Source organism: Chelonoidis abingdonii, chromosome 17, assembly GCF_003597395.2.
Source record: "Chelonoidis abingdonii isolate Lonesome George chromosome 17, CheloAbing_2.0, whole genome shotgun sequence".
Classification (NCBI taxonomy): Eukaryota; Metazoa; Chordata; order Testudines; family Testudinidae; genus Chelonoidis; species Chelonoidis abingdonii.
Genome location: NC_133785.1, coordinates 30,347,530 through 30,373,310, shown reverse-complemented (window position 1 = coordinate 30,373,310; position 25,781 = coordinate 30,347,530). Strand labels below are relative to the sequence as shown.

Sequence of the window (25,781 nt, the reverse complement as noted above, 5' to 3'; positions counted from 1 at the left end):
CTATAAGTTACTATAATTGCATATTTTGACATCTAGAAAGAAGTACTCAAATCACTCCAACACTACTTAAAAAACAGAGGGGATGATAGATTAAGGATAGTATACTGTCCTTAGAAACTAAACTGAAACAGTAAAAGTTCTCTCCAAATCTGGAAAAGCAGTTCCAAGCTGCTAGAAAGGAAAATCAACATTGATTGAATTACTGAGATACAGAATTGAAAGGCAGCGAAAGAGCTCAATTAAATTTCAATAAAATACAGAAGTAAAATGATAGTAAAAGGAGCAGGCTTGATCAGGTACTATTAAAATGAAATAGAACTGTTATTGATGATGGCATGCAAAAATAGACCCTTCGTTAATAGGGACGAAAAAGCATAAATGGCCCAACAATGGCCATTACTGCAAGGTAATTTTTCAGAAAAAAATTCTTACAAAATGAACATTTAACTATAACAACAAGAAATATCAACCTACAGACATCACCCATTTGCTGGTCTTACTCTTTATAAAACCCTGGGTTACAAAAAATAAAAAACTTAAAAATATGGCTGGAGATAAACCTTTGACTCAATTATACCTTTTGGCACATGCATTTTACATAAGAGACCACATTTCCATGCTGCTCTTTACAATTTCAAGGTTATTTCAAATTAGTCCTTCAAGAAAGGCTATGTCTACACTAGAAACTTCAAAGTGCTGCCGCGGGAATGCATTGAAGTGTGAGTGTAGTCACGTGCGAGTGCTGGGAGAGAGCTCTGGGAGAGCACTTCTGGTAATCCACCTCCAAGAAGGGAATATCTCTGAGTACGGCTTGCAGTGCTCGGAGCCTGTCCACACTAGCGCTTTAAAGCATTCAAACTTGCTGCGCTCGGGGGGGGGTCATTCTTCACACCCGCGAGCCAGCAAATTAGAGCACTAGAAAATGTAAGTGTAGACAAGCCGTTACATTCAGCTACTCAGCCATTGGCACGCTAATCAAATGGCTTAAAAAGAGTAAGCATAGCATTTAGCCAACAAATATGCCCTATACTGCTTATTAGGACCTAAAAATTCTGTATATTTAGCTTGTTCGCTCTGAAACACAAAAATCACATTAGGCAGCCTGTGAATCTGTACTGGAAACGTTTATAGATAATCTGAATCAACCACTTTGCATGGCTATACATTATCGATATTGTGATCATGATATGATCCTACATTTATACAGTTCTTTTCATCCCAATGTATTCTACAAAACAAAATGATATACCAGCACAAACTATATGAGCATTTCATTTTAACCATTGCTGGGAATATAGTCACCTCCAGCATGAAACATGTCTACTATTTAACAGAGCAGAACAGTACACAAACGGAGACCAAAGAACCCTAAAACAGCCAACTGAAACTGGAGTTGAAACTTAAGTAGGCAGAATGTAATTACTGAGTTGGAATGTGCTAAAGACACGATATCACTAGCTTACAAAGAATAACAGTTGTTCTTTAATGAACACGGGGAGGCAAGATCTGTTTTACGTCCTCCCTGAAACATGGCATGTCCAACAGCACAACGCCCTCTGGCACACCAAAACATACTGACAAAGAGAAAATGGTAGCATTTACTGAATCACCAACACCGCTTCCAGCAGTTCTTACTAAATCTGTTCCCCAGAGATCTCCCATCCAAGTAGAGACCTGCTTAGCTTGTAAGATCTGACAGGATCATAGAATGGGGTGATATGGCTAAAGGCTGATATTATAAACACAAAAATATGTGTTTTACATATTTATTTTATTACACATTTTTCACGAGTCAGAAACAATAAATAATATTTTTACTGACCATAAAAAACCCCGAAACATCCTACCCAAACCAAAAAACCCAAACCAAAAAATCCTACGAAATCTGATCAGTGAGCTCAAGAGAGAAGGTAGGTTTTTAAAAGATTATAAAACTGTAGCTGAAACAAAAACTGAACTAAACTTTACACTACTTACTACATTATCTGCAGTAGAAGAAAAAGCCAGAAGAGTGTAAACATGACAAACACTGCAATATTTGTTCATATGAACTAGGGTTAAATAAATCATCACCTTTATGGGCAGGCAGTAATTCATTCCCAGTAATTGGAGTTTTGAGCTTCCTCTGGTAGTATCAGCTGTTAGAATAATATGGGCCTAGCCAATATAAATTTCCTGTGACTGCAGGGAGCAGAGACTGGTAAACTTTCATCCTTCCCATCATCTCCTATGAATGGGGCTTGTGTTTTTTAATTGTTTCCTTGACAGTAGTCCTTAGAGATACAGGAGAGTATGCTTCAACACACTTCTACTATAACACTAGGAGATCCAAAAGAGAAACAATATAAACTGGAGCATCATGTTCAAAAAGACACTTAAAGGATTAAGTTCTCTCCCTGTACATGGAGGTCTGTGTTCCATAATTTTAAACAGTTTATATTAAAGGAGAATCCTTTTCAAAGCAAGAACCAATCATCTGGCTTTAGAAAATGGAAACTGAACTCGCCCTTTTTATATGAAAAACTGACTAAAGTGGAAGAATCCACTGACCCTGAGGGGCACAAGAGCTGGCTTCCGTTTTGAAAGTTCTGTTTCCAAGGGAACACAAACTGGTTTTGAAATTAAGAGGGCGATGACAAGGAAGGCAGAGAAAAGAAGTGTACTTGTTACAGTCTAACTGGCAGTACTGTAAACAAACTGGTGGCTCAGAGCACCAAACTTTGCAAAACAAAATCTGAAATGCAGTACCATTGCTTCTATTCAGTAGCGGTGTTTCGTGTTAAGAGTTTGCCTGGTTGTCTCAAATGATGATAGTCTTCCTCAATGGTAATTCTGAAATTCTACAGTGCTCCTTTCACTCCAACTCTAAAGACTAAGCTTTAGCCAGAGCACATTTATAAATATTAAGAAAGGATAAAGCTTTAAGAATGTAGCATCTTAGTTTCATTATCTGGATTTTCCCATAAGGGGAAATAAAATGTATCCATATATTAAAACGTATTAAGTATAAGTATGGCAGATAGCAACCCACAATTCCTTCTACATCTCTTGAGCCATCTTTATATAGGCGTTGGTCTCCACCTTGTATCTTGTGTGTTATTTTTTACTGCTAACACAGTATGGTACGTAATGTGAGTGCTATACCAGGAGACCAAAGGCATCCAAAGGAAGTGTACATTTCAATCCCAGAAAAATACTACCCAAGTTATGACTAATCGTTCTGCCTGACTGCTACTACTACCTTTAATCCTGACAAAGGAAAAAAGCTTCCATCCTTCACAACCTGTTACCCTGGATTCTTCAGTAACATGCACATTTAAAATGGAGGTGTGCCAAACTTTCCCAGTTTACCAATCCCTGGTAGAGGGGAGGAGTCCATCCATTCCATCTCAGAACAGCCTAAACTGTTTAGCTACTGTCTTTTTGATCTGTGTTTGTACAGCACCTAGCACAGTGGGGTTCTGCTCCATGACTAGGGTGCCTAGGTGTTACAGTAATACAAATAATGAATCATCATCATACTCTTTTGCACCTAAAATGGTTGATGGTCTGTTCCCTTGCTGGCTGACCATAACGGGAATTTGCTGGCCATCTTGTGTTTACACCTAGAGCTGCTGGCCCTCAATCAATGCAGCTGACCTAGAGCAGTAATTGCTGAGAGAGGGAGTCCCCAGGGAATAGTGGCTAATAGGCGTTAGGCCAAAACTTGCAAATCATCATCTCAGCACATTATTAATAGAGAACTTTCACCCTTTTCTTCCTCTCACTCCATCCTCGTTCACGCTTGTGGTTTATGGTGGAATCACTGCCAAAGGGAGAGACCAAGCCAGCTACTGACAAAGTTGAAAACAGAAAAGGAAGATGTTATCTGCTTGCAGAACAGCTTCCCTCTTTGATCACAGCTGCACACTCCACCTGCTTAAAAAGGCAACAAACGACACAGGCTCATCATTCCTGTAGTCAAAACAGGAGAGTCAGCAGAGATGTGCTGACTAAAAAGACATGACCCAAATCACTGAGCTCTCTGAAGGCAAACAGGAACTGCCTCCTCACAAGTTTTGAAAATCAAAGCCCAAGCCTGAGGGGAGATAAGTCGGCTTTATTCCCACCCACCCCCACTCCCGTTTACCCATGGCAAGGTGCATTCAGACACTGCCTGGAGGAATACGAGCTAGAGAAAAGTGACGGAATAAAGGAAAAACAACAGAGATGAGAAAGGAAAAACATCAAAGGAAACTGCAGCCAGCAGCTGGGAAGAGAGATTAAATCCCTTATTAAAAAGCAATGTTTTACAGGGTTCGCTAAAACATGTATAAAGAGGAGTTTCTGGTATTACATCCAACTATTTGCCACTTTTACAAGCCTGCAGGGCAAACAAGTTGTTACTTGAAGTCTCAAATCTAGTCAGTATTTTATATTACATGAGTAGCATTATTTATAAGGAGCCCTAGATGTACTTTCTGTTACAGGTATGAGTTTTAAAGAGGATACAATCTACATGAAAAGTATAGTATTTCAAGATTACATTAAAAAAGGGAAAACATATGAAAGGACCGGCATTGCAACAATGACAGATGAGACAAAAGCTTATGGAAGTGCACACAACTTGTTAGCTACCATTTTTAAATCTGGGACCCACGATCTAGTAGTTAAATCACAGCAATTTGAGTCAAAAGACCAGGTTCTATTTCCAATATAGACACTAGCTTTGAGTGGGATCTTTGACAAGTCACTTATCCATGCTCTGTCTACGTTTTCTCCTCTGGAGAAAATTATAACATTTTCAGAGGTTTTTAAAGCCAGAGGGGACCTAGGGACAAATGAGTATCTAGTCTGACCTCCTGGATAGTACAAGCCAAAGGACCTCACCCCAATAATTTCTACATCAAGCCCCTGGCTACGGCATATTTTTTAGACAGATACTTGGTCTTGACTTATAGACTGCAAATGATAGAGAATTTACCATGTCCCCAGGTAGATTGCGCCAGTAGTTAATTACCCTCACTATTAAAAACAGACGAATTCAGACAAGATAAGGTGCGTATCTTCAGTTTCTAACCATTGGATGTTGTGGCCTTTTTCGACTATACTGAAGAGCCTTCTACTATCAGAAACCTCTTTGGCATGTAGGTACTTGCAGAACATGACCAAGTCACCTCTAACCTTCTCTTCCATAAACCACTGAACCTTTTTAGTTCATGTATTTTCCAGACCTCTAATCATTCTTGCAGTTTTTTTCCTGAACCTTTTCCCATTTTTTAACATTCTTTTTGAATTGTAGACACCAGGACTAGAACAGTATTTCAATAATGGTTTCAATAATGCCATATACATAGGTAATACCACCTTCCACCCTTACCTGATGTTCCTCTGCTTACATACCCAACTAGCGCATTCACCCTCTACAGCATCACAGTAAGAGCGCTTGTTCAGCAGGTTATCTACCATGACCCCTAAGTCCTTTTTAGAGTCATGGTTTTCCAGGATACGGTCCCGAATCTTAAAATGTTTCCTCATAGAAGGAGATGATACAACCAGAAACCCACTTGGCGAGTTTTTGGATAGAAACAGAGACTCCTTTAAGCCTGTCTGTGAAAAAAGGGGCCTAAAGGGCTTAGCCCTGTCCATTTAAAAAGCCAACACCACCATGACTGATATGAAAGTCTAAGGTCACCTTCACTAAAAACCAGAGATTTGGCCAGAGACATCTTTTCTTTACAGAAAACTATGTAGGGGAGATCAGCCATTAAGGCTCTGAGCTCACCAATTCTCCCAGAAGAAATGATAGCGTCTAAAAATAAAATCTTCACAGAAAAGTGCAGAAAGCAACACTTAGCTAGTGGCTCAAAGGGAGGCTTCCTCAGAAAACAGAGAACCAAATTCAAGTCCGATGAAGGAGTGGGTTCCCCAAACTGGAAAAAAGGTTAACTAACCCTTCAGTGAAACTGGAAATGGTGGGGATAACAAACACTGAAAACCCCTCAACAGGGGAATGGAAAGTTGTGATACCTGCTAAATGAACTTTAACAGGGCTCAGAGTGAGACCCAAAATCATCAGACTGAATAGGTAATCTAAAATGTCTGAAAGGGAAGGATCGAACAGGGACAAGTGCCACTGGCTACACCAATGGTGGAATCTTTTCTATTTCTGCAGAGAAGTTTTTCTAGTTGACACTTTTCTGATATTAAACAAAACCTCTTAAATCTCTCTAGTACAGGAAATCTCTATGATGGTTCCTGGGGGTACCCAGGGTTGTGAGGCACTTTGCTACCACCTGCTCTTAACACAAGGCAGCCTTATCTGCACCTGATGTTGGTCAGCTCCCCAACTTCACTGGCCACAGGCAACCCAAGAACTTCCCTCAAGGCTTCACAGGCCCCGCTGTCACTCTACAGCAGAGGTCCCCAAACTGGAGGACGCACCACCCTGTGGGGGGCTACAGAGGAACATTCAGGGTGGCGCAGCCACCCACCCCCACCCCCAGCTCTGCTCCTGGCCCTGTCCTCAGCCTCGGTGCAGTTTGGCACTCATCTGCAGTCCTGACTCCAGCTCCGACCTTGTCCCCATCTCCATCCCCTGGCCGCGGTACCATTTCTGGCCCAGGGCCGAATCTGGGGGCAGGGCTGGGAGTAGAGCCACACCCAGCTGCCGGCCCTGCTACCAGCCCCCACTGTGGCCCAGCTGTGGCTCCGTTAGCAGCCCAGGGCCAAGGCTAGAGACAGGGCCAGGAGCAGAGCAGCCCCCAGCCATGGGCCTGGCTTCCGGCCACCACAGTAGTCCGGATATGGCTTCACTCCCACTCCTGACCACAGCCTTAACCCCGGGCCATGTAGCTCCACTCCCACTCCTGATCCCAGCCCTGACCCCGCTCTTGGCCCCAGACCTACCCCCAGCTGCAGTCCCCTTACTCCTAACTCATCTAACCTCTGACCCACTGGACACTAAGTATTCATCAGTCTGCTGCTTTCAAAGAAGCAGTACACAGCCGCTTACCAGTTTCACCCCAGATCACCCCTCTACTTAACTCACAGGACTTAAATTTGTTTATAGTGAAATCAAGAATAAGTTTATTTAAGAAACCATAGATATTCAAGTAGTAGCAAGTAAAAGTACTGGAAACAAATGGTTACATATAAAATAAAATCATAACAAGCATTCTAGAGCCTAGACTTTATTAACAAGTTACTCTCATGTCCTGTATAGTATTGTAGTATTGCTCACCCAAAATCCTTGCAGCGCTTTTCAATCAGGCTGTGACCTGCCTTTCATGAGACAAGCAGGTTGTCAGTTTCCCTCCTAGGCCAAGGATTCACTGTGTCTTTTTGCACTCAGCGATACCAGACCAATCCTTTGTCTTTATTCATAAATGGGACATTCCCCTGCTGTTAGTTTTCACCTGTATATTTCCTCTCTCATCGATTTCTCAATCACTCAAGTCACACCCGGCTCAGTATGCAAATAGGTATACAACACACAAATGAGCAACTCTAGAACCTGAGGAGCAGCAACACTGATTTGTCAATATTGTTAAAATACTTGTGTAGAAATCTTTGAATAGTCACACAAAAGTCACAGTACAATACTTCACAAACTTAGAAAGCATTACGTTTTATGATACCCTGGCCCAGATCTTGCAAATGCTTATACTTATGCTTCGCTATTTCAGGAAAGCAGTGTTTGCATAAGCTGCATTCAGGTTCCCCGTGCCATAAGAACGGTAAAGATAAAGGGCTTAGGTTTTGTCTACACTGCCAACTGAACAACAAAACTTTTCTCATTCAGATGTGTTTAAAAACACCCCCCCCCCCCCCGAAAGACAAGTTTTGCCAATGGAAAGCATCGGTGTGAACAGCGTTTTGTCAGCGGGAGTGCTCTCTCCTGCCAACTAACAGTGGCTACACTGCACGCCTTTAAGCAGCATGGCTGTAGCAACACAGCCATGTCGCTGAAGTTGCATAGTTTAGACAAAGCCTTAGTAAGTGGAAAAGCAAAGAAAGATAGCAAGGAATGGGCACAGGGCAGTACTAGGGTGACCAAACAGCAAGTGTGAAAAATCTGGACCCCCCCCTCCAACCGCTAAAAAAAGATAATTGCCTATATAAGACAAAGCCCCTAATATTGGGACCAACCTGGAAACATTGAGATGTCTGGTCTCCCTAGCCAGCATTGGGGCTCAGAGAACATCCCAGAAGTAGGAAAAAGAGAGAATACGTTAGAGAGAGAAGGTGGGTGAGGTAATATTTTATTGGACCAACGTCTGTTGGTGAGAGACACAAGATTTCATGCCACATAGAGCTCTGCTTCAGGTATGGAAAAGTTACCCGCAGCGTCACAGAAAAATGCAAGGTGGAACACACTGTTTAGCATTAGTAGTTAGCATAAGTAGTAAGGGACCATTCAAGGTAGAGTGGCCTGTTAGCACCTGCAGTGAGTCACAGGACAAAAAGAGGGGGTTAATATGTTACCGAGTGTTGTAACAAACCATAAACCCAAGGTGTCTTTTCAACCCATGATATTCAGTGTCTCACAGAGTAATGGCTTTAAGCTCCCAGGCTCCTCTTTTGAAAGTGTTGTGCAGGCTTCCTTTGAGGATGAGGACTGATAGGTTAGATCTAGAGTGATGGCTTTGTGAAAAGTGTTCACCCACAGACAATATTTTTGTCTTTTATCATTTTCCTGTGAGACTTCATTTGAAAGTGAATAGGACATGTGAAATCGTATTAATATTGGTTTAAAAATGAACAAAAAGGGGCTTAAAAGGAAGACACTTCATAATCTATTTTGTTAGTCCTAGTGCTAGTTTCCATTCAGGCAAATGTGATACAGAAACAAGTTGTCTGGCCAAACTGCCAACACTGCTCTGATTTTCAGGGAGCAGTTTTTAGTGTACAATTTTTACCTGTTGATTACTGGTTTTATGTGGAACCGTAATGGCCCTGACCGCTGAAATAATTAGGAGTAAGATACATACTTAAAACCAACTAAAACCAACCTAAAAATGAGCAGTTTAGGGAATATATAAACCTTCCTTCTATTAGACACAACACAATGGACTAAAGCTTTTACGCCTTAGGCCCCATCTACACGACGCGTGAAATTCGATTTTAGATACGCAATTTCAGCTACGGGAATAGCGTAGCTGAAATCGAATATCTAAAATCGAGTTACTCACCCGTCTTCACCGCGCCGAATCGATGTGCGCGGCTCGCAAAGTCGAATCCGGAACTCCGTTTGTTTTGGTGGAGTTCCGGAATCGATGTAAGCGCGCTCTGGGTTCGATATATCCCCGTCTAGACGAGACGCGATATATCGAACCCAGAGCTTTCGATTTTAACGCGCCGAAATGGCGCGTCGTATAGACATGGCCTAAGGTTGGGCTCTTAACTTCCAAGTATGCTCTACCAAACACCACTGTCTGTAGTTGAAAGTAATTCACAAAGCCTAGTGTTAGGGAAAGTAGAAGAGTTGAGTGATCACAATCAATCAATATCATCACCTCAATGACATGCTGTGAATGTAATTAATCCTCTGTTTATTTAGGGAACTTCACACCTTTCACATAAAGCAGCAACTCCCTGCTGGCTTCAGCCAAGGTAATTATGTTGTAACAAAGAATGGGTTTCGATCATGAGAGGATGAAAAAGGAAAATGCTAAGGCGCGTGTCTTTTACATAAAGCCTACTTTTGACATAATTCAAATTGTGATCCTGACACAGCCATCAACACATGGAATATTTTAGCTGCTAGAAACACATGTACAGTGCAAATATGGGATTCACTCAGCTGCATACCTTTTCAGATGTTCAACATGCCTCCAAACGGGTTAACTATATGAATTAGAATCCATCACAAATTCTAGCAATCAGAATAGTACAGGACAGGAGATAATTTCCTAAAATCCACTGATTATTAATTTGATTATTTTTGCAGTTACTTTTATCTATAATGCTCCCTAGGACAACACTGGCCTACACAGAAGAGAAACTGTATGGAAAGTGCAAGTCAAGAAAAATCCCTGAGTTTCAGATTTATTATACAGGCTTCTTTTTCAACCAAAAGAACACACAAACAAACTGGCCCTGTGCTACATTGAAAGCTGCTTATTTGCATAACTGAACGGCCAAAGTCCTCCTCTTCCTTTCAGACCTCTGTTTATGAGTTTGAATATACTTTGGCTCAGCAGAACAGGATTGGTTCAGCTCAGGGAGGTCTTCTCACCCAGAACTCTGAAAATCCTGCTAAGATTTAAGCCTCAAAGCACTATGCTGCCGTCTAGCTGGGTGGAGCCTTCTCCTAATAGCATAATGGGGATGGAATGAGACACACTGAGACCTCATCTGCAGGGAGCACCGAAAGCCCTGTACACCCATCACACTTCCTGTAGTGTTTTGCCCTGTGTAGGACAGTTTCCCTTTTCGACCCCAGCAGCTATCAAAGTTTGGGGCCCTTGGGATGTTCCAGCTGGAAGCAGAAATTGACAGAGTTTGGCATTTTGTTTGACACAATCTTGTTTATTTACAAGCAATGTATAAAGTCCTGCTTCTCCAAATACAGGAAGAACCAAGAAGATAAGGAGCAGTTATTTAGCTTACAGCCCCAAGCCCCTTTAACCAACAGACCCAAAGCGTTCGCCTGTGAAAATTTCCAGGTTCACAGTGTTCACCAGGTGCTGCTTGGCTTTCTTGCCCTTTGCCCCTGCCCCCCTCTGTTCTTGTCTGTTCTCTGTTTCTGTGCATTCTTCCTTGCCCCCTTTCCACACCCAACAATACTCAGCAAAATGCCTCCACCCACTCAGTCCACACTCCCGGGTGGGTTTACAACCCCTTTTGTCCTAAGTGGGGTGCGTCAGATTAACTCATCCTGACAGTTTTGTTAATTGAATCTTAAAGAGGTACAGTGAGCTAAGCCATCACCAGTACCTCTCAGCATCACAATATATTGGCACAGACTTAACAGTAATGCCATGTCTACACGGGAGAGAGCTCTCACGTAAACATAATTAAACCACCCCCAAGGAATGGCAGTAGCTACATCAGTGGGAGAGAGCGTCTCATGCCGACATAGCGCTGTTCACACTGGCACTTCTGTTGATGTAACTTATGTCGCTTGGGGGTGTGTGTGTTTTTTTCACATGCCTGAGCAACATAAGTTATAGTGACAAAAGTGCTAATGTAGACATAGCCTAAGTCTAAAGGACAAAATGCTCCTCTCTGATCCATACAGGGCTCTTGACTTGACTCTAGTATTGTTTTCCTTATATACATGGAATAACACGAAGTTATTTAGGCTAGTCATGATTAGAGAGGACTGTGTGGAACTAAAGAGAGAACTTACAGCTGAGTAAATGCATAATGTGATGGCACATGAAATTTAATATTGATAACTGCAAAGTAAAGTACACTGGAGGAAAAAATTTAAACTACTCTTATGCCTTTTCGGGTTCTCAACCCAAGAAAGGGACCCGGGCATCACCATACACAGCTACTGAAAACATGTGCTCAATGCACAGCAACAGTCAAGAAAAGTTAACCAGTTGTGAGGAGGTATAAGGAATGGGATGGGGAATACTGAAAAATTTATAATGCCTTTATATAAATGAATAGTGTGGCCACACTCAGAGTACTGTGCATAGTACTGGTTACACCATCTCAAAAAGACATTGCACAACTGAAGGAGGTTCAGAGAAGAGCAAGGAGAATGGACAAAGGTCTGGAAAAACTCTCATATGAAAAAAAAGTGAAAAGATTAGGACTGTTTGTCTTAGAAATGAAATGAAGAAGGGCTATGATAAAAGAAAATAAATTAATGATATACAGAAGGGAGATCCTGGCTCATGAGACAAGAACAAGGGGAACATTCAAATTTAAATTAAAAGGTAGGAAGTTCAAAATGGATAGAAGAAAATATTCTTTCCTCAGAAAATGTAACTGAGCTGTGGAATTCATTGCCACAGGAAATCACTGAGGCCAAGAACTTAACAAAATTCAGAAAGGAATTAGATATTTATATGGATATAAAAATATCCAAATTTATCATAATTAATGACAATAAACATTTTAGAAAGGATATTAAACCTTGTGATTCAGGATTTAAGCCAACCTCTATCAGAGATCAGGATGGGAGCTAATGTGGAAAGCAGACTACTCCACATACGCCTACTGCAAGGTTTTGACATCATTCTCTGAAGCATATGATTTTGACATTGCCAAAGACATGCCAAAAGACTAGATGGAGCTGGGGTCTGATCCAGTAAGGCAAACCATGTGTTCCTATGGAATCCCTAGTGGTTAATATTACTAAAGTCTGGATGCTTATGTATTGTAGGGCATCCTGGATATTCTGATCTCCAAGGCATCATGTTGGCGTCCTGCGAGCCAAAATATATTGTACATATTGTTTTGTTGAATTAAATCATTTTGAGTGTTGCGTTTTTTTTATACTTATCCATGTCAATACAATACTCTGCACACTAAGTTCCTATTAATATTAATGGCAAGTTCCATCCACAATATGAGGGGGAAATATGCCCCAGTTAATACTGACTTTTATACAGTCATAATAAGAAAAGACTTGAAAGGAAAGAAAAAAACTTCTATTCCTCAGTCAGGCTTCTCCTTCGTTTTTTATACTACCCTCAGATTCCTTACAAAAAGGAGACTTTGGCTTTAAAACTTTTCAGACATTTATTATGCTTTAAATTTACGGGTAAATTCTTTACAAAAGAAGCGTAATGAAAAAAGAATGACTTCTAAGCAACTGGCGATAAGGTAGAAGGCCACTAAGTAAGTATTTTTGTCTACATCTGTCCTTACCGAGGAGATATAGATGGGTATCGCCAAATACTAGCCTTTGCACAAGATAACACAAGAACATAATCACAGCCATACTGGGTCAAGATCAAAGTTTTATCTAGCCCAGTATCCAGTCTTCCGACAGTGGCCAATGCCAGGTGCCCCAGAGGGAATGAACAGAACAGGTGATAATCAAGTTATCCATCCCCTCTCGCCCATTCCCAGCTTCTGGCAAACAGAGGCTAGGGACACCATCCCTGCCTATCCTGGCTAATAGCCATTGACAGATCTATCCTTCATGAACATATCTAGTTCTTTTTTGAACCCTGTTATAGTCTTGGCATTAATGAAGAGATATTAAATGGATACTGGCAAGTACTAGTCTTTGTGCAAGATAAACAATGCCATGCAACCAGGAAGCGTTTGTGGGGTTAAGTTACAATAAATACTTATATAGGTGCTTACATCAGTCTAAGTAGTTTACCAGGAACAATTTCAGATCAAGCAGTATTTAAGTTTATGATGTATCCACTCAAAGATGACAGGCATACAAACAATGGTGAGTTCTAATCCGGGTATTTGTCTCAAGTCAAATAAATTTGCTGGTCTCAACCTGCTTCCTTCATGGAAGTACATTTATATTACAAAACCGCACAAAATGTAGCAGCTCCAGATGATATGATAAAGTTTGGGACTAAGTAAAGTTCAGTGAGTTGGTCCAATAAAAGATATTACTTCACCTCCTTGTCTCTTGAATATCTGCATACATAAAGTTCAGTGAGACAGCTATAAAGTAGGTTACAAAAAATGTGGCAGGAATCCTGTGGAAAATATATTATGTGATCATGCAATTAAAGACTATTGCATAACGTGCACACACACTGAAGGCCAAATTTATGTTGCACAAGCAACCTTAATTGTGGCATTTCCTAACTTTCTAATATTTTACTTTGAAACCTTAATGTTCTTTTAACATTTTTTTTTTAAAACCTAGAAACTTACACATAAAAAACTATCTCCATCATATTGGCATACATAAGGTTACTCAGCAGAGTTGGAACCTTCAGATTCACCAGGCAGAGGTCTGCCACTTGAGCTAACAGGGTAACTAGCAGGCTGTCAATCTCTATTTTGGCCAGCATCAGCAGGAGATGAGACACTTTGCCAGTGGGGTTCAGATATTTGCTGACAGCAAAGGAATGTTAAGAATCTTAGGTTCCATGCCAACCTCTGGAATAGTGCGCGCTCTAGTGGGAACAGACCCTTTCGCCTATTCCATCTAGGCTTGATCTTTCTACCCCATCATTCCAACCTGTTCCTTGTCCCAGTCCTGTTGTTCCCTTGTCCCTGTTTCCTCATCTCAGTCCCAGTCTCCATTCTTCAGCCTTCTCATCCCTGTTTCCTTGCCCAGCCGGCCCTCGTCTCCCTTCTGGGTCACAGTCTCCGTTTTTCTCACAAGCCAAGTCAGTCCCAGTTTCTCACCATCCCAATTCCTTATCTCAGTCTCCTTGCCCAGTCAGCTCCAGTTTCTCCCTTCTGGATTCTCAGCCAATCTCTCTCGCCTTTCTCCCTGACCTCCAGTCATCCCTCTGTCTCTTACATTCCCCAATCCCAGCTCCCAGTGTCCCTCCTCAGGCTCTTTATCTAACTCAGAATTGCGTCCCATCAGGCCACCCAATTACTCTGGGTATTATGCTTGTGAGCCCCACCCCACCAAAGCCTAGGAGCTGGGTATGTGAAAGAAGAGGGTATGGGGGAGACTGTGGACAGGGAGTAATCTTCTGGCAAGGGGAACACCAGGGCCTAGAGGAGCAGAAAGAGCTAGATGGGGGACCACAGAGTAGATCAGGGCTGCAGGAGCAGGGGAGAAAACACACTAGTGCTTCTCTGGCTTCAACAGCTGACAAAACTCCCGTGGGTCACAGAGCAGGAGTCTCTTCTCTTGATGCACAGGATGTTCTGTCAGCATCAGTGCTTCCTGATCCCTCCTCCTCCTACATCATCCACGCAGACTCCTTTGCTCTTAGCAGTCCCCTCTCCCCCAGATAAACAATTGCTACCCCACCGCTCTTCTGCTCTCTCCATTCCCCTATGTCCTTCACATCAGAGACCCAATTATTTTATTTTGGAGGGAACAGGACAAAAAATTGGTCTTTTGGTCAGCTTTGGATAGGCAGCCATCATTCTCTAACCTACATCATAGCAGTTTGTAAAAGAACTGACAAAAAAAAGCAAGCACACCAGACAAAGTAAATGTAATTTTATTATGAAAATGAAAGTAGTAACAAGAATGATAGCAGGGTGGATGATAAGCTCACTTAGCAGGGGGATCAAATGAAGTGATGACATGCCATTATGACCTCGGGTTAAAGATGCAATTTTCCATCTGGCTGCATCTGGCTTTTCAACATAAATGTTGACACCACCTGCCGAGGTTTACTATGAGCCGCTTGCACTATTCTCTATGTAGTTTTTGAAGACTAGGTTAACATTTATTTCTCCGTTTTGTTGTGCAATATGCCCCCTCCCCAGTAAACAAATGGAAAGTTAAAAACCAAAAGTTACTTACAGTATAGTGTATTCAATGTAACAAAGGGGTAGCCATGTTAGTCTGCATCCACAAAAACAACGAGCAGTCAGGTGGCACCTTAAAGACTAACAGATTTATTAGGGCATAAATGTTGCCCAAATAAATCAGTTTTTAAGGTGCCACCAGACTCCTAGGGGTTTTTGTATTCAATGTAGTAATTGTATTAAGTACTAATTTAACAAGCAACCTGAAGACATTCAGTAGAAAACTCCTAGGCCAGTAAAACTTGCTTTAAAATTATGAATTGCATAATCTGCCAGTCTGCATCTGCTAATGCTTTACACTGTTTTCCTATAAAGTTTAAGAAGACAATCTAATGAGAGAAAAGTAACATGAGTAACTGCCACATGCTTCTGAAATGGGAGTGCCTGAAAAGAGAAGTTACCTATCTCAAAGTAACTGGAGTTCTTTGAGATGTTTGGTCCCTATCTGTATTTCATTGTGGATACATATGCACTCCATGCGTCTGAGTATGGAAGATTTCTCCTAGCAGTGATCATTGGTCTGTGCCTACCTTCCTCTCCACATGCTGTGGACTGAAGGTGTATAAGGCAGCAGTGACTGACCACCTCTTCAATTCCTTCTTTGCTGTGAATCATGAGTGAAGGATCCTAAGCAGAGGGAAGGAGGGCAGGTAGTGAAATATATATAGGGATCAACTCTTCAAGGAGGAGAGTTTACGTATCTCATTGTAACCGGCGTTCTCCAAGATATGTGGTCCCTAAGTATATTCCATGGTGTGTGACTGACCAGCAGTGCTCATTACAGGAGAAGGGTGCAAGGGTCTCGGTCACACTGGCAACTGCAGGGCTGACAAGCCAAAAGATGCATCAGCTGTGGATGCTAAGACCAATTCATATCTTGCAAAGGTACTGACGAAGCCCTAGGTTGCCGCTTTCCAGAATTCAATGAGTGGAACATCTCAAAGAGAGACCAACAAGGATGCCTGGACTCTGGCAAAGTGAACCCTCACATCTTGTGGAGGAGGGATACCTGCCAACTTTTAACATCATAGAATACAGCCTGAGATCCATTTGGAAAATCGCTGCAAAGAAAATCACTTCTCCTTTCATCCATCCTGCCAGGGACATAAACAGTCTAGCAATTTCCTAAACAGTCTTGTTCTCTGTAGTTACAGTGCCAAAGCTCAGCATACATCCTGAGAATGAAGTCTCTCGTTGTCATTGCTGACATGTGGCTTCAGGAAAAGGGCAGATAAACTAATTGCTTTGTTCAAATGAGTCTGAGATCACCTTGGTGGTAAATCTGGGGTGCAGTCTAAAAGAAACATTATCCTTATAGAAAACTGCATACAGTGATCACCCATATGGGCCTCAGTTTCCTACCCTTCTAGCTGAGGTGATGGAAAGGAAACCTTCACCAATAGGTACGTCAGCAAGCAGATAGCTAAGGGCCCAAAGAGACCCTATTAACACAGAAAGAACTACATTGAGATCCCATGCCCGCGTGAGTTTTGTCACCTGTGGGAAAGTCCTGATTAGGTCTCTCAAAAACCATGCAGTCACCGAATGGGTGAAAATTAAGCTGTTGTCAATTGGGTGGGTAACTGCTAATGGCTGCTAGGTGTACCCGAATAGAACTGATGGGCAGACCTGATGCCTTTAAGGAGAGTAAACAGCCTTGGATGGTAGGGATGTCAGAGTCCTTTGGAGCTGACAGATGATGTTGGCATCACATGGAGAATCTGTTCCACTTGGCAGTGTAGCACTTTCTAGTGGACTTCTTCCTACTATTATTGAGAATGTTCTGGACAACTTCTGAACATGTCCTTCTCTAGTGCTGATGCCCATACAAATATGTTGTGAGATGGAGGAAATCTGGATTGGGATGCCTGACTTTGCCTTTGTCCTGGATCAGAGAGACAAGAAGGACTGGATTGTGATCGGTGGACATGCTGACAACTGTATGGGACGGGAGAATAAAAAAATCGGGGCACAATCAGGATCACCACCACTCCATCCTGCTGGATTCATCCTCAGAACCCGACATTAAAGGGGAATGGGTGGGAATGCACTACGGGTCCTGACCACAGGATTAGGAGTGCCTCTCCCACAGAGTCCTGACCTCAACCTGCCCTGGATCAGTATATTATGCATTTTTTGCTCCGAGGGGATGCAAACAGGTTGCAAGACAGAATCCTCAATAGTTGGAAAACGCTTGGGATCACCAAGTCATGGAGTTCCCACATGTGTTTTGTGACAAAGTGCCTGCTGAGGCTATCTGCTAGTGTACTGTGGTCTCTTGTGAAATGCACTGTTAAGGGAGTAATCTGGTGTTGAATATACCAGTTCCACAGGTTAATGCTTCTATGCAAAGAGACGGGGGGGTAGGGGGCGGGGGCGAGGGATTCTAAACCCCATTGTCTGCTAATGTAGAACACTGCTGTCACATAGTTCAACATCACCTGAACATGATTTTGTATTAGTAGTAGAAAATGTTTGCAGGCTTCTCAAGCTGCTTTCTGCTCAAAAAGGTTTGTGTGTATCCTGGACTTCTGGGAAGTCCATGTTTCTTGTATGGTCTGCTCATCCAAATGAGCGCCCCATCCTAACAAAGAGATTTCACAATCAGGTCCCTTGCAAGTGGAGGGGGAGAAAATGGAACTCCAACACATATATGGTCTCTATCTGTCCAATGAGGTCATCGCTACACTGTACACCTCTGGCAGAGGCGTGTAGGGCACTTGCAGCTACATGCCACAGTGAAAAGCTAATTGCTTCCTCACTGCAGTGTGTAGTTACACGCATCAGTGAAAGGCTCTGGCAGGAGGGAGGCAGCAGGGACAAGCCTTGGTAGCAGAGAGCTGCCAGGAGCCTTTCCCCGCTGCTTCTCTGCTGCCAGAATCTTTCCTTGCATCAGAGAAAGGCTCTAGCAGCAGGGAGCTACCAGAGCCTTTCCCCACTGCCAGAGCCTTTCTCCATAGTGTGGAAAGATTCCAGCAGTGGGGAGACAGAGGAGAAAATAGCAATGCAGACAGGGGAGGCAATTCATGGGTGCTCAGAGAACTGTGTAAGGTACCTATCCTAAAGCATTCAGGCATGTCTTCACTTGCCTGGTCAGTGCCTCACCATATGCACTGCTATTTATACTCGTGCTAGGGGAGTGTGCAGTGTAGGTACTCTACATGCCACCACAAGGATAATGCATGTAGATGTATCCCAAAGCCCAGTCTTACGTCCCAGAAGGAGTGAATTAATTTGTCTATGCCATGTCTGCTTGGCGCACAGACTGTGCATAGCCAAGGCTGTACGCAGCAAAGAAGTCTCATGAAAGAAGACACAAGTGCAAGACGCCACATGACCTACAAGGACCAGGCATAAGCAGACAACTGTCTGTGGACAAGATTCTTTTGAAATGGGTCATGAGGGAGATATGTTTTGGTGGTAACAAAGTCCACGGCTGCGCCAATAAACTGCAGTCTGTGTGGGAGCTTGTCATAAACAGATAGTAGGAGTTAATAGAACAGAAGTACTTTATATCTCTTTTGACTGTAAAGGATTAAAAAGTTCAGTAAGCCTGGCTGTCACCTGACCAGAGGACCAATCAGGGGACAGAATACTTTCAAATCTTGAGGGAGGGAAGCTTTTGTGTGTGCCTGTTAGAATTGGTGGTTGTTCTCATCGGGTTCTCGCATGAAGTGACAGCGTTGACAACCAGTTTTCTCTCCAATCTCTCCGATATCAGGCTCTATAAGTGTAAAATAGTAAGTACTAGGTAAGATAGTGAGTTAGGCTTTTATGTTGTTTTCTTATTATGTGCAAATGTTGCAGCATTTGGGCGAGAGAGAGAGTTCAACTTTGTAATTTTTCTGAAAAAGGATTTAATTTGTACTGTATATTAGGCTGGAGAGGTAATTCTCCAGTGCTTATAGAACTGCAAAAAAAATCCGTACCCTATCCCATTCTTAAATCTATGAAGATTATTTTTTATCCTGGTAAACCCAGGCAAAGCCAAGGAGGACTGGTTTATCGGGGATGGTCCACTGCGGGACTTGGTGGTGGGAGAATAAGAGGGAAGGATGAGAAGAAAGGTGTATAATTTTCTCTGTGTTAGATTACTTGTCTTCACTCAGGGAGGTCTGGGAGGGGGAAGAGAAGCGGGGGGGAGGTGAATTTCCCTCTCGTGTTTTGTGATTCAAGGAGTTTGAATCACGAGTAATCTTCCAGGGTTAACCGGAGGCGGAGGGCGAAGCCTTGGGAGAGGCAACGGTGCGGGAGGAAAGGGTTTAACTTTCCTAGTTTAAGTCCAGATGATCTGGTCTGGGGTTCCGACCGGGCAATGGTTTTGGGGGACCAGAGTGTACCGGCACTTTGGAATTCCGTGGTGGTGGCAGCGTAGGCAACAAGTTAACAAGCTGGTAATTGGAGCTTTAGAGGATTCATGCTGGACCATCTTTTGGACGTAAGGTTCAGAGTGGGAATTATATCATGAACAAGAGCTAAAACAGACTTTTCTGTGTTCACACTGATTCCTAAAGATGCCAGGAAGTTGATTAGGGAAGAAGCTGTTATCACTACTTCTTGTTATGACTTCCCCATCAATGGCCAACCATTCACATACGGAAAAACTGAAGACCTCTTGCAAAGTGTGCTGCTACCTCTGAGACTATCTTTGTAAATACCTCTGGTTCTGTGGAAAGGCTGAAAAGGAGCACTCTCTACAGGTAATGGTTCTTGTCCACTATGAACATGAGGAATCTCCTGTGTGAGAGGTGTACGTCTATATGAAAGCAGGCATCCTTCAGATTAAGAGCTGTGAGTCAATCATTTCTGTTCACAGATGGAATTATTGATGGTAGTGTGACCATTCTGAACATCATTTTGTGGATAAAGATACTGAGCTGTCTGAGAGCCAAGATGGGTCTCCATCCTCCCTTCTCTTTGAGGATGAGAAAATACTGTGAATAGAATCTCTTCCCTTGATGCTGAGGGGATTCCAGCTCTATGACTCCCAAAAGGAGTAGGGAGTCTGCTTCTTAACTGGGCAACCTCTCTTAAAAGGTTATCTTGAAGAGGGAAGGCGGCTTTGGAAGGAGAAGGGAAGTGAATTCTATGAGTGAATGATGTCAAGTACCCAATTTGACCACTGTTATTGTCTACCACCTGTGGGAGAAGTGGGTTAGGCGGCCACCAAATTGAGAGTATCTGGATTCTCAGATGAAGGATGCGACATCTGGATGGATTCACAACTCTCAAAGATACTATCAAAAGAACTTTTCAGCAGGATGCTGTGGTTGGAAGGAAGGAGGAAGTGGAGTGTTATGCTTGGTTCTCTGTGTTCTTTGTGTTTTTTTGTGGCGATTTGTATCCTCTCTGATCATTAAAGAGTTGAGGTGGCAGCCTGGGTTTTTATGTTTGTGGCCTACGGAATTTCCTTTAGGGAACTGGGGTGTATATCCCCGTGATGTGAAGGGTAGCCCTTGAGTCCTTCAAAGTCATCTGCTATGGACTGACCATCCCTGGGGAATCCTGACAAGTGGAGCCAGGACTCTCTATGCACGATGATTATCGTAGCCACTGAACAGGAGGCTGTGTCAGCTGCATCGGCCATAGTCTGCAGGGAGGATATGGCAATCAGTTTCACCTTCCCCAATAATAGTTTGAACTGCTTGCTGTTCTCCTATGGGAATTTATTTGCAAATTCAGTTAATTTTGAGTAATTAATAGTCATATTTAAAAAGCAACATTTGGTAATTTGATGTTCTGTATTGTTGGATGGTTGAGGTGAAGATTTTTCTTCCAAGGAGATCTAGTCATTTAGCCTCTTTGTTAGAGAGAAAACGTTATTGATATTGTGAACTTCGCTTTGTAGCACCATGCAAACCTGAAGAGTTCAGAACAGGGCATGTAAATAAATATTCTGCTCCCTTGGCTGGTATGGAGTATCTCTTTTCTGCCCCTTAGGCATGGGGACACATGCTGCTAGTGTGTGCCAGACACCTCTGGCAGGTTCCAGAATAGCATCACTAATGAGGTGTGGTATTTTATTAGGCACAGCACTCTGTAGGAAGTCCAGGAGCTCTGAGGTGTCTCCTGGACCTCCCCTGGGGGGAAGTGGAATGCATCTGCCATCCTCCTTGGGAGATCTTGAAACTGCCTGTTGTCATCAGGTAGAGCAGGAGAGGCTGGAGCAACCTCCTTGACATGAGAAAATGAAAACATTCTTGGTGGGATTGCCAGTACCATTGATTCTGGTTCTTCTTCCTTCTTTCCTCCTGAGTAGCCTCTTGAAGAAGTTTGGTTTCCTCTCTGGGAAGAGAATGACACAATGATGCTTGAGGGGACTGTACAGATTCTTCATGGTTTCTACTTGGCCCCAAAGTCAGCAATAAGGCCAGTATGACGGGTCAAACACTGGTTGTGGAAGTCCTCATGGCAGTCCCACATGAACTCAGCTTTGTAGAATTGCAAAGGCACCCAAGAAATTCTGGACCCTCTGGTTGGGCTTAGATCTTGTCCTTGCGGAAGTGAGGCCAGTTCAATAAAATCCAACTCCCCTGAAAAGAAGAATGTAGGCTCCACTGCTAGGAGAGGTGCCATCAGAACCATGTATGGTGAACTCCTACAGGACGGCAGCTTCTGGCTCGGTGCCATCCCGGGACAGGTGTGTACCCACAGTGGAATACACAAGGATCAGCAAAGAACCACCTCTAATATAAGCAAAATAACCAGATGGTATTCACCAACTCAGACTTAACTACCTATACAGCAGCATTTTGTTCAACAGCTCATTTGCTTTCAACTATGACCATATCACTGTGTTTAAAATCATACACAAGCATTTCTCTTCCACCACCCAACCTGCAGCCACCATACCCACTCCTGCATCCCAAGCCCCTGCCCCAGCCCTGAGCCCCCTCTCAGAGCCAGCACCCCATACCACCTCCTCCACCCTGTGCCCCCTCCCACACCCCATGCCCCCTCCCCTAAACAGCACCCCATATCCCATCCCGCACCACAAAACCCTGCCCCAGCTCGAGCCCCTTCCCAGAGCCAGCACCCCATGCCCCCTCTTGCATCCCAACACTCTGCCTCAGCCTAGAGCCCCCTCCTGCACCCAAACTCTCTCTCAGAGCATGCCAGTCCTCCTGAACCCTAACCCTCTTCCCCAGGCTTGGCCCACAGCCCCCTCCCACACTGCAGACTCCTCATCCCCCTCCCAGAGCCAGCACTCCCTCCCTCCCTCCCGAACCCCAATCCCCTGCCACGGCCTGGTGAAAGTGAGTGAGGGTTGGGGAGAGCAAGCAACTGAAACAGGGTGGGGCTTTGGGGAAGGGCAGGGTAGATCCTGGATTGCCTTTACATTCAAAAAACTGATCTTGGGCGTAAAAAGGTTGGAGACCACTGGTGTACACTGTTCCCATGGGAACAGCAAATCTGATATTTTTATGACTTTTGGTGGAGAAGAGGCTGGCCACTACAGTGCAATGCTTCAAAGGGGCTCAGGGACTGTGGTGCACCTACTGTTAATCTGCAAAGCAAAATAAGAGCTGGCATAGCCCCGAGAAGACTGTTTGGGTGGCAAACAGCTGATGGTGTCAGGGACGTGACATTCAGTTAAGCACAAGCAAGTCTCCTGCTCGCTGGAGGCAGGGGGTGGGAGGGAGGAAAGAAACACAGACTCTCAGTCCCACATGCCTTAAGAAACCTCACAGCGTCTTCTGGGCACATTCTCCTCTGCTGAAGCAACATCAGATAACTGCCCAAGTTTTCCCAGAAATCACTGATGCAAACATAAGCAGAGTGCCTGGTAGGCAGAGATGTGAAGCATATTTATCTCCAGCTCTGAATCAGAAAAGTTGCATTGTGACATAATTCAAACCAGGGCTTTGGAGCTGTGCTCCGGCTCCGCTCCACCTCCAAGCAAAAACCTGCAGGTCCACTGCTCCGCACCCCAGCTCCAGGCTCCGCTCCAAAGCCCCGATTCAAACTGTTTGTTCTAACTGAGTCAGATGAGTCTGTCAGTAACTGGTTACAAATACACAACTGTACTGTGGACAAGGCCTTAAACTAGAAGCCTTGTGTAACCAGAACTCCAGGACACTCTTCTAATCTAGGATTTGAAAGTGCACCAATACATACAATTGTCCTAAACCAGGGGCTCCCAAACTGTTGTCTGCTGGTGCAGACCCAGGGAGAACTAATGGAGGCGTCTCCACTTTCATAAGTATCCAAGTTTTTCATTGCAAAAAGGAGCCAGGAGACCTGTAAAAGCAGATGGAAACAAAAAGCTCAGCAGCCTCTATTACGGGTTGCTTACAAAACTAAGGCAAGAAAACAGGACCTGCCTTCACAGACTTTGAACCATCAGTGGGGCTGACGCTGCCAGCCACAAGAGCAGAAGAACACCCAGGGAAGAAGGGGACAACATTTTAGTCACGTGTTCAGAGAAGCAAATAACAGGAATGACAAAACCATAAAACGAAGACCAAAAGTAGAGAGTATCATCAACAGATTTCAAAAAGAACAAAACACTTCATTAAAGATAGATATAAACACCTACATATTCCCACCCTCCCTCCCCATCCCCATATACCCTTTCAAGGTAAGCAATTGCAGCAGCTTCCACAGGGATGCTATGTGATCATGCATTCTATGAGGATGTGCTCCCCCCACCCCACTGTTAGCAGACCAGCCAATGCCTATTTTTGATTCCCTTATATATTATTTGAAATCATATGTGAACCTAACGATTTCCTGCAACATTTATTAGCAGAAAACATTAAGACTCTGATTCAAGAAACGTCTCTGTTCAGTCCAGCACTTAAGCATGTGCTTAATTTCAAGCTTACGGTTCAGTGTTATCCTGAATAGAAAAGGACATAAGCACATGATTAAATGCTTTCCTGATTCGGGGCCTAAAAACAGGAGATTGATTCTGCAGTTCCTCTGTCTCTTGCTCTCCTAATGACAGGCAACTATTGTGCCATATCATTATGACAGTAAGATAGCTTAATTGCCTCTTTCCAGAGGATGTCAGTTCTGCTTAACTGGTACCTAATGTATGTGTCTTACAGTAAATGTACTAATCTATAAGTTCCTTATATCAACCCTACATTTTCCTCTACTGCATTTGAAGAAAGGCTAAGTTCCAATGACTGGCTTGCTAGATGTTATATTCACTGAAGTGGACAGCAGCAATACTTCTCTCCTAGGACTCATTTCTTCGTGAAAGATGCATGAAAAGACCTATCTTCATTTACTGTATTTTCTCTACTAAAGCTTCGGTTTGCTTATAAATTCTCCAGAGGCTCTCTTTAGGCTACTGACATAAACTGGCCTAATCAAAGAAGTGAAAACTGATTGAACTAGCAGTATTTTGCTATACTGGGATTAAAAGTCTTTTATACTGTAATAGATTTTTTCCCCCACTCTTCATAGCGGGAGCAAAATTAATCATTTAAAAAATATACTAAAGAGCAAATGAATAAACAATCAGGTAATACACAGCATTTAGTAACAGGCAGTTGTGAATTGTAGGGCTATTACTCATTGAGACATTCTGGTGATGTCAAACTACATGTTTTAATTTAAAAAACCCTCAGAACTCAGAGATGTGTCACTACTTAATATTGGCCTATTTAAGTGGGATCCATATTTTATATAAAATAAAATTCTCTTTCATATTTCCCTTCCTGCTCCAATACTTCCTCTGAAATTTTCTTGGGCATGTCATCCAATATAATCTGCTTTTTGTGACTGGTAGATTTAAAGGATTCACAATTTCTTGTGAATCTCTCCGTGTTAAATTATAGACTAAGATTTAGAGGCTGCTTACAGACCATCAAGCATATCAGGATGATACTATATTATACTGTATATCAATTACCATGCCTTCGGCAGCAAGATGTTCACAGAGCAGTTTTAACACATCAACATACAGTACATTTTACAACCATGACTGTACCAGGGCATTCTGGAGTTACTGAGGCTCCTGTGCCCTACATTGCTGCTTGGAGTAAGTAACAAAACACTGCACTGACAGGTGGAGAATCAGCTGAACTGTCCATCGCAGCTTCCTCTCTACCCCAGGAAGAAACCGGTGGAGACTGCACTTATTCAGCTGGATCTGTGCTATAATCCTCATTCTAGGTGCTGAAACCAATTGGTACAACCAGTAAATGTAAAATGCCTAAGTCATGAATTATTTTGTGTGTGTCGTTAGCTCAAGACATCCAATTCAGGATTTGTGAGTTGCCACAAACTTTTTAAAAAAACATTCATCTAATATTTTGAATCATTTTAATTCCTTGAAAAAGCTTCTTGATTTCTGTGCAGTTACATGAACACTCCTATAAAATTTTACCTCCCCTATATTTTAGCAGTCTGCAAACAAATGGAATTTATATTTTTATTTAAAAGCAAACCTTCCATTCTTC

General features: G+C 42.9%; 1 protein-coding gene across 3 annotated transcripts in view; it reads right to left on the bottom strand.

Moving 5' to 3' along the window:
* The window catches only part of SHQ1 (SHQ1, H/ACA ribonucleoprotein assembly factor), a 114,056-nt gene that overhangs the window by 12,466 nt on the left and 75,809 nt on the right, over positions 1-25,781 (bottom strand). The window lies entirely within an intron of this gene.